This window comes from Tenrec ecaudatus, chromosome 9 (assembly GCF_050624435.1).
Source record: "Tenrec ecaudatus isolate mTenEca1 chromosome 9, mTenEca1.hap1, whole genome shotgun sequence".
NCBI lineage: Eukaryota > Metazoa > Chordata > Mammalia > Afrosoricida > Tenrecidae > Tenrec > Tenrec ecaudatus.
In genome coordinates, this window is record NC_134538.1 from 129,264,414 (window position 1) to 129,273,322 (window position 8,909).

General features: G+C 41.4%; 1 pseudogene; it reads right to left on the bottom strand.

Annotated features, from left to right (window-relative positions):
* Nucleotides 1-6,715: 6,715 nt before the first annotated feature.
* Nucleotides 6,716-7,090, bottom strand: LOC142456149 (interferon-induced transmembrane protein 1 pseudogene; annotated as a pseudogene).
* Between the last annotated feature and the right edge of the window lie 1,819 nt (nt 7,091-8,909).

Below are 8,909 nucleotides of genomic sequence, written 5' to 3' on the forward strand. Positions count from 1 at the left end.
TTTGTGTTTTTATAGAAAGGAGTCACATATTCTTTAAGAATTCAAATTTCCTAATGGAAAACCTCTGCTGTGTAGATTGCCCTTTTAAATATTTCAGTCAAGCAAAGATTTATTAGTGCCTACTATCTGCTGAACACATCACTTGCTGTTGGTAATGCAGAGATGAGCATAGCAGCTTTCTTCTCTTTACCGCTATGCTAACCCCTCTGTCACTTACTCAGCGCTTCTAAAGTTGTCCAACCAACATTCTGCTTTGGGGTGCAGATGTGTCTCTGGGAGAAGCGTGGTGTGCAGGCCCCAGTTTGAGAAGAAAATAAAGAGCTCACCTCTCCTTGTCCTTCCAAAGAGCAGTGACCAGAACTTCCTGCAGTGTTTGAAGTGTGATGGTCCATAATCAGGAAAATATTCTACTTTCTAGGTTTCTTTTTAGAGCACTCTTTCCTCAGGTGATTCCACATTATGGTGCCCCTCTTTTCCTTCTTAAAGTACACCGAACAGATTACACCTCCAACAATTAGTTTTTGAGTTCCTATTGTAAGCCTAGACAAGTTACTTATATCAGTGCATAATAACTGAGTGAACAGGGAAGAAAAAGTTTTTTCCCCAGGATGTGAACACAGTGCCATAAACATCATAACCTCCCACAGGGTCACTTTTCTTGTTCTCTGCTTGGCATCTTATACGCTACTTGATTGCATTGACATGGACACTGTGACACCCAAATCCCATGATCTGTTGTCACCAATAATTGCACTCAAATATCCTTCCCTAGAAGGCACTGGCTAGTGCAATCTGTGAACTGTGCATGGTTGTAAGGCAAATGCAAGTTGGAGTCTTCCTAGAAGTCCCTTGGAAGCAAGGTGTGGTGATCTGCTTCCGAAAGATCAGTCACCGAACATCCGATGGAGCACGGATCTATTTGGACACATGGGGGAGCCCCATGAGTCAGTGTTAACTGGGGTATAACTGCTAATAAGTAGTAATCCCCTTATGAATATAAAGAAGCCACAAATGAAATATACAGCAGGCAACCCATTTGGCATGCTTCCATTTACATTTGTACAGAATTATGTGTGTTATCATGCCCATTTGAAGATTATGGAAAGTAAATTACTAAATTATCTCAGAAAAAGGAAAAGGCTTGGATGGCTGATATCATATTTGCCGTGGAGTCAATGCTCTTTCAAAGAGATCCCACATACATACAAAGCAAGGAAACACTGCCTGGTCTTCTGCCACCCTCACCACTGATCTGCTGGAGTTCCTGGTTGCAGCCACTGTGGTCTGAGAAGAAATGAGCTAAGCTCTAAGTCACTTATAAATCCACAATTGTGGTTAATTCTGTTTATTTAAATTATCATGAAATGCTAAATATAAAAGGAATCTCTGGATACTGGAAAAGATTAATGAGCTCAGCTGTTCAAAAGGTTAAGGGTTCAAGCCCACCCAGAATCTCTTTCAAGAAATGTTTGGTGATCTCTTGCCTCCAAATCAGTCAATGAACATTCTAGGTAGCACGGTTCCACTTGGACACATACATGGGGTTGCCACGAACAGCATTCAATCTATCAATCAAATTGGAAAGCACACAAAAGCTCTAAGAATCCTTCCCCCTTGTCAATTCTTGCACCCCTGAAGTCATTTCAGTTCCATCAAGGAAGGGTTAACTTAACCTCTGCTGCATGAGTCATTACAGTGTTTGCTCTACCCTTCTCCTAACTTCCTTGTAGGCCTGCACGTAGACAGAAAAGCAGAGAAGGAAATAAAGACACGAGGGCAGTTCCCTCCCCAAAATGGAAGACAAAGCTCCACTGGTTGGAATTTCAAAGTACACATTCCCCCCCCCCGCCCCCCGGCCCCCTCCCCCCAGCAGTGAGCAGCTCACTCTGAGTTAGTGCGTCTCCTGGGAAGGCTCTGTCTGGTCACAGTGACTTTTCCTCATAAAAGCAGTTTTGTTCAAACCTTGTTTTTGATGACCAATTTAAGAGAAGAGTGTGTAACTGTGAAATTTTTTGTTTCCTGCTCAGGAAAAATGCTTCAGAAACTGTTGTGATATTGAACACAGCTTACAAGGGCAGTGCTGTGGGAAACACTCAAGTGTGCACGATGTTTTCTCATTTCAAAACAGGTGAAAAGTTGAATGATAACAAATCCTCATCCTAGAAGTCCGTCATCTTCCTGAATAGATGAAAATGTTGGCTCGTAGTGCATTTGGAGTTCATTTCACAAGGTCATACTCTTAATCAAGCTTTCTAGTTAGAGATTCTGAAAAGATTGTGTAATAGTACAACAAAGAAGGCCTGATGTGTGTTAGACGTGGGACTGGTTTTGCCATTGCCTAAGTGCACCTGCTCACTCAGCCATCTCATTGCGCCAGTGGTTGGAAATAAACAGCATGCCTCTTTTGCCCCACACACCTGACTCACATGACCTCGCTCCATGCAACTTCATTTTGTTTCTGCGAATGCAAAGGGATGTGAAAGGACAGTAATTTGACCATGTAGAAAAGGTGAAGGAAAAAAAGGGAAAGAGGTGTTGTCAGCCATCCAAACAGATGAGTTTGAAAACGTTTCCAAGAATGGAATCCTATTGAGTCTAATCTAGAGTACCTTTTTGATGCTAAGGTTGTTTTGTAAAATAACTTAAATGCGTATCTTTGAAAAAATATGTTGTTTGATTTTTTTAGGTAGCCCCTTGTGAGTATTAAGTTTCATCTCCATATCCATAACTAGATAATTAACAAATTTGTTGAAAAAATGAGGTGTCTATGTACATGCAAATATATATATGAGGATGGGGAAATAGATCTATGTGTCTATATTTATAAGTTTAGTATTAAGGTGGCGGAAGGACCTTGGGCCTCTATTCAAGGACTCTCTCAATGCATGAATACTTTCTTTTATTAAATTTGCACTCTATGATGCTCACTCTCCCGACACAACCGCTGAAGCCAAAGCGGGTGAACAAGTAAATGTGGTAAAGAAAGCTGATGGTGCCTGGCTATCAAAAGAGATAGTGACTGAGGTCTTAAAGGCTTGAAAATAAACAAGCAGCCATCTAGCTCAGAAGCAACAAAGCCCACATGGAAGAACACACCAACCTGAGTAATCACGTGGTCCCAAAGGGATCAGTTATCAGGCATCAAAGAACAAAAAAAACATATCATTGGCTGCACACCTCCATGATACGTTCGCCAAAGACAAACTGGTGCATAAGCAAATGTGGCGAAGAAAGCTGATGGTGCCCGGCTATCGAAAGAGATAGTGTCTGGGGTCTTAAAGGTTTAAAGGTGAACAAGCGGCCATCTAGCTCAGAAGCAACAAAGCCCACATGGAAGAAGCACACCAGCCTGTGCGATCACGAGGTGCCAATGGGACCAGGTATAAGGCATCATGCAAAAAAAAGAATATATATATGTATGTATGTATATATATGTATGCATGTGTGTATATGTATGTATATGTGTGTATATATGTATGTGTATATATATATATACCATAGTGAATGAAGTGGGAAGTGCAGAGTGGAGACCTGAGGCCCAAGTGTCAAACACTGGAGAACTCCTCATAGAGGGGTTTAGGAGAGGAGATGGGTCAGTCAGGGTGCGAGGTAGTACCGATGAAGAACACAGCTTTCCCCCAGATCCTGGATGCTTCCTACCCCCAACTACCATGATCTGAATTCTACCTTGCAGGACTGGATAGGGCAGAGGTTGTACACTGGTGCATATGGGAGCTGGAGGCACAGGGAACCCAGGGTGGACAATACCTTCAGGACCAGGGGTGTGAGGAGCGATGCTGGGAGAATGGAGGGTGAGTGGGTTGGAAAGGGGGAATTGATTACAAGGATCCACATGTGACCTCCTCCCTGGGAGATGGACGGCAGAGAAGGAGGGGAAGGGAGACTCCAGATAGGGCAAGATATGACAAAATAACAATCTGTGGATTATCAAGGGCTCATGAGGGAGGGGGGAGTGGGGAGGGAGGGGGGAAAAAAAAGAGGACCTGAGGCAGAGGGCTTAAGTGGAGAGCAAATGCTTTGAGAGTGATTAGGGCAAAGAATGTATGGATGTGCTTTATACAATTAATGTATGTATATGTGTGGATTGTGATAAGAGTTGTATGAGCCCCGAATACAATGTAAAAAAATTGAGTACGGTAAAGAATGTACAGATGTGATTTATACAATTGATGTATGTATATGCATGGATAGTGATAAGAGCTGTATCAGCCCCTAATAAAATGTTTTTAAAAAATGAGGTGTCTAACATTGTGTTGTCTCAGCACCTGTCTTGGCTCATTAAAACTGGCTTCATTTCTGCCAAGTTTTATAAAGATAACAGAATGTAAACCTACCACGTCATGGCTTGATAACATCTTTTTTCCCCTTAATTTCTTTGCATCTGTTGCCTTTGACACATGACTCAAAACTGCTGACACGATTCTTTCCTAAGCCAAATTATGTTTAAAAGGAACAGGCAGTAGTATAAAATCAATGAGTTACTCTAAATTGAATGAATCAGTTGACAGTAAAAGTCAGATTGCTCAAATAAAATGCAGCATTTGAAAAAAAAGTCTTGAAAGAAAGACATTCAGGTGATGTTGTTCTTTTTCTCTGCCACTCCCGGAATTAGCCACTTACTCCTGAACCTCCACTTAGAGCTTGCTCATTGACTGTACCTACAATAAAAATAAAACGAAATAATAAAATAATAGATAAATAAAAAGATTTAGCTGAAAGTAGATACAAAATTAGGAACACAAATATTCTGATAGAAATTAATTTACTGGTTACCAGGAACATCCTCTTAAATACAATGTAATGGGATACACTGTATTACCATGTGCTTACACACTTGGATATCTTATTAAGAGCTTGCATTCTCATTAACAGGCACTGACCTTTCCTCTGCTAGATGATTTTAATCAAGTCCCTCCTACTTGCCTAATCACCAGGTGGCAGTGTAGTAGCATTCATTCATATCTGTCTCTGAAAGACTTCATGAAAAGCAACCTTGCAATGTGATTTTTTTCAGAAACTAGGTAGAATTGTTTGGACTTAATTTTCTTCCTTTAAGTGTTACTCTCTTGACATTAAAACGGTCCTGCATGCTTCCTTTGATCAATTGCTTTTTGCTTTGCATACTTTGTAGATAGTGTCCTTCTCCACTTTTCTACAGTCAAAAGGCTGAATGTAAATGGAACTTAACTGCTCTTTGTCATCTGAATTTAAATAAAAACTCTGTGGACATTATAGCAAGAAGTGCATTGTGTGTTTTTCCAATTGCACTTTCCAGTCATTGGATTAAGGCAGTGTTTCCACAGTTTCAACAGAAGCATATGCCAGCAGACTACACAAACCTCTAAGACAAGAATTCTGACATTTCATTTTCCTTATCTAGACTTCTCCAGCTGTCATTATGCCGTCTGAGACAAGTTGTCAGTCTCCAGTGCTATTCCACGCCATCAATTCTTTTGTACTTGTACAATGTCCATTCAGCAGTTTAACAGGGACAAAAGAACCAATGTCAACGTTTGGTTGCAGATACCCAGGATTTATTATGCACTTTAAGTATGCCTGGATTCTTCTCTTTTGCAGATGGAAGTGCAGAGATCTGACTTATGTCATCTGATCCAATGCCAGCTTATGAATGGAAGGCAAATCCTAAATCTTGTTAGCATTTATATTTTCTCTCAGTTTGAGCTAGTCAATGCCACATCTCAAAATACTTCTTGCTGGACCGAATCAAAGTGTTTGGAAATGTCTCCTTAAGCTTCTACATGGTGCTGCTGGATTAAGCTCCTATAGTAAGCTCACTGGAGGAGATGGTCCATTTTACCTTTGGAGAAGACGGCGATACTGCAGGTACTGAGTAGGAGGTAGAATAAGTCTTTTCCTGCAGAAAGTATGGTTAAACTGTAAGCACATCCTTGTAAAGTTGATGACATGAATCAATTATCCGTTGCCATTGGATAATACTCCATGCAATTTCATGAAATCAGAGCATACTACATTCCATAGGGTTTCCAATGCCTGCTTTTTCAATAAATGATTCCAGGCCCTTCCTTCAAGGCACCCATGGGTTGATGCCAGACTTTTCAATCGCTGTGTAGTATGTTAATCATTATAACCACCTGGGGAGGAAAAGACGCTCCTCTGTGAGTTTAAGGATGCTAGAGACCTTAAAGAACTGCAGTCTTAGAAACCCACAGGGGCAGTTCTTCCCTATCTTATAAGGTTGCAACGAGTGAGAAGCAACTCCAGTTCAGTGAGTTTTTGTTGTTGCTGTTGTTTGTTTGCTTTGGGAGATCTTCACATGCAGTGTTAGAAACTATTTAGGACTTGACTTTCTCTTATTGTCTGTCTTCAAAGCAGTATTCTCACAGAGTGGAGGCAATGGCACATGGACTTCTTGCCCTGAATACGATGATCTAACCCTGAAAAATCATATAATCATGACCTGTCTGAGGTTTAGCAATTATTGAATTACTGTTTTATCATATGCATGAGGATAGCCACACAATTAAGATGCTATGATTTTTTCCCCCATCTCAGTGTTGTTTTTTTTTACACACCAGGGCGCTTTATTGAACTTGCTGAGAGATGGAGATACATGCACAAACGACTGTGGACAGGAGTGGCAGCAGGCAGGCCAGGGGTCAGGTCGTCCAGCAGGACAGAGCCAGAGGGTCCAGGACACAGTATGGTGCAATGGCTAGTGGCCTTGCTGGCCCATCATCTGTGACAGGGCTTGGAAACTCATCACTGTGCCCGTGGCGAGAAGAATGACGAAGATGAGAATTCCCTGGAGACCGCGGACCATAGAGAAGATGTTCAAGTACTTGGCAGTGGACGCATGGCTCTGGGCCCCAATCATGTTGCCCACTATCTTCTGGTCCCTAGACTTCACAGAGTAGACATAGGCCACGAAGCCCAGGCAGCAGCAGTTGAGGAAGAGCGTGTTGAAGAGGGACCAGACGACATGGTCAGGCACGTGGGGTTCACTCTGGATGTTGATCAAGGTGGACTGCATGGGGGCGGCCTGGTATGGGGTCCACAGCACCTCCAACTTGAGCTCCTCTTGAGCCATCTCCTGGGTGTGAGGACACAGAGACCTGCAGAATGGGTAAGGCCCATCTCAGTCTTTAGAATTTAGTGTGTTATTCTTTTCTGACAAGATTTCAACACTGTTGTCAGTGCATCACATGGCTAAGAAAGACCAAGGAAGAGTCAAAGCACTTGAATTACGGTGCTGGCAGAGAATATTGACAATTACGGTGCTGGCAGAGAATATTGACAATACCAAGAACAAATAACTTTCTTGGCCTGAATGCTCCTTAGAGGAAAAGATGACATACTTTGGACATTTTACTAGGACAGACCAGTCCTTGACATACTTTGGACATGTTACTACGATAGACCAATCCTTGACAAAAGATAGTGCACTTGATAAAGTAAGATGGAAAACAAAAAGGGAAGGCCCTTGACACGACGGCCTGACGCTCTGGCTGCAAAATGGGCTCAAACATAAGAAAAATTGAGGGGATTACACAGAGCCTGGCAGTGTTTCTGCCTGGATATTGGGTTTCTATGGGTCAGCGTCACCATGAAGTTACCCAACAATAACAGCATCCTTCTCTGAGCTTTTGAGACTCCATTATACATCGCTGTATGGCAGGATGGAGGAGTTCAATTTAAAAGAAAGTTAATTAACATGATTACATTTTTCACAAAAGCAGCCTGTGTGGCCTAGTTGACTAGACCGTCCAATAGTACCCAAGACTCTAAGGATACACAGCACACAAAGCAGCTGCCTATGTTTAGGTCAACTCAGTTCCATTAGCATGGCTAGTGGATTTGTCTTCCCGTATTTAATAACATTTTGTTCAGGGAATGGATAATAGAATAATTTCCATTGAAATGATCTCTTTTCATTTTATTGATCGCTCTTCATCCATTGTCATTTGATGTAATTATTGAAATATGACAATCACCACATACCAAGATGGTATTCAATACAATTATTATAGGGTAACATTAAAAGAAACTGACATCATGTAAGCTGAAATCCTGGTTTACTGCATTTCTGGTTGTGAGTAGAAATCCTTTCACAGAGGAGGTTATTTTTCTATTACAGTTTGAAGTACATATACATAGAAATATATGATATTATCAAGGCTATTGAAATTTGAACTGGAACAAATGAGGTTGAGCAGAATGAAAATGGAAATCTCAGGCCACCTCTTGTATTGACATGCAATCAGTCAGTAAATATGAAACTCAGGTGAGTCACATCTGAAAACTCCCTTTCTTTTATTTCTCCATTTATTTCTTATTGCCTCTTTCTCAACCTTTTCATCCACATACACTTACCGCTTCTTTTATATTTTATTAGCTTTTTTCCTTTGGCTGGCATTGAATCTTAAATTGAAGTCTCTTTTTCTCGAAAAAGAAACTACGTAAATAAAAATTCATGCTCTTTGTGTGAGTATGCTACTGAGTGCATCAATACATTGAGAATTTTCTCTCTGCTAGCTTATAAACCCAAACCAAACCAGTTGCCTTCTAGTCAATTTGCGTGTGGTGATTTTCTGTTTCAGTGTTTCCATGGCCGTGACCTTCCAGAAGCACATCATCAGGATGGAGTCACACCTCCACCTTCAGCCTATTAGCTCACTGTTTAATTATTGACGTCACCAGGGCCTCCTGACAGCTCATATGGTTATTGTTGCTACTTGCCTTCGAGTTGATTCTGTTGCATATGACCCCATCTTTGCAGAGTAGAGTTTCTTCATAGGGCTTTCGAGATTGCAACATTTATGAAGCAAATGCCAGGTCTATCTTCTGAGACACCTTTGAGTGAGTTCCAGTCACCAACCTCTGGCGAAGCAGGCAGGTTACCCCTTGCA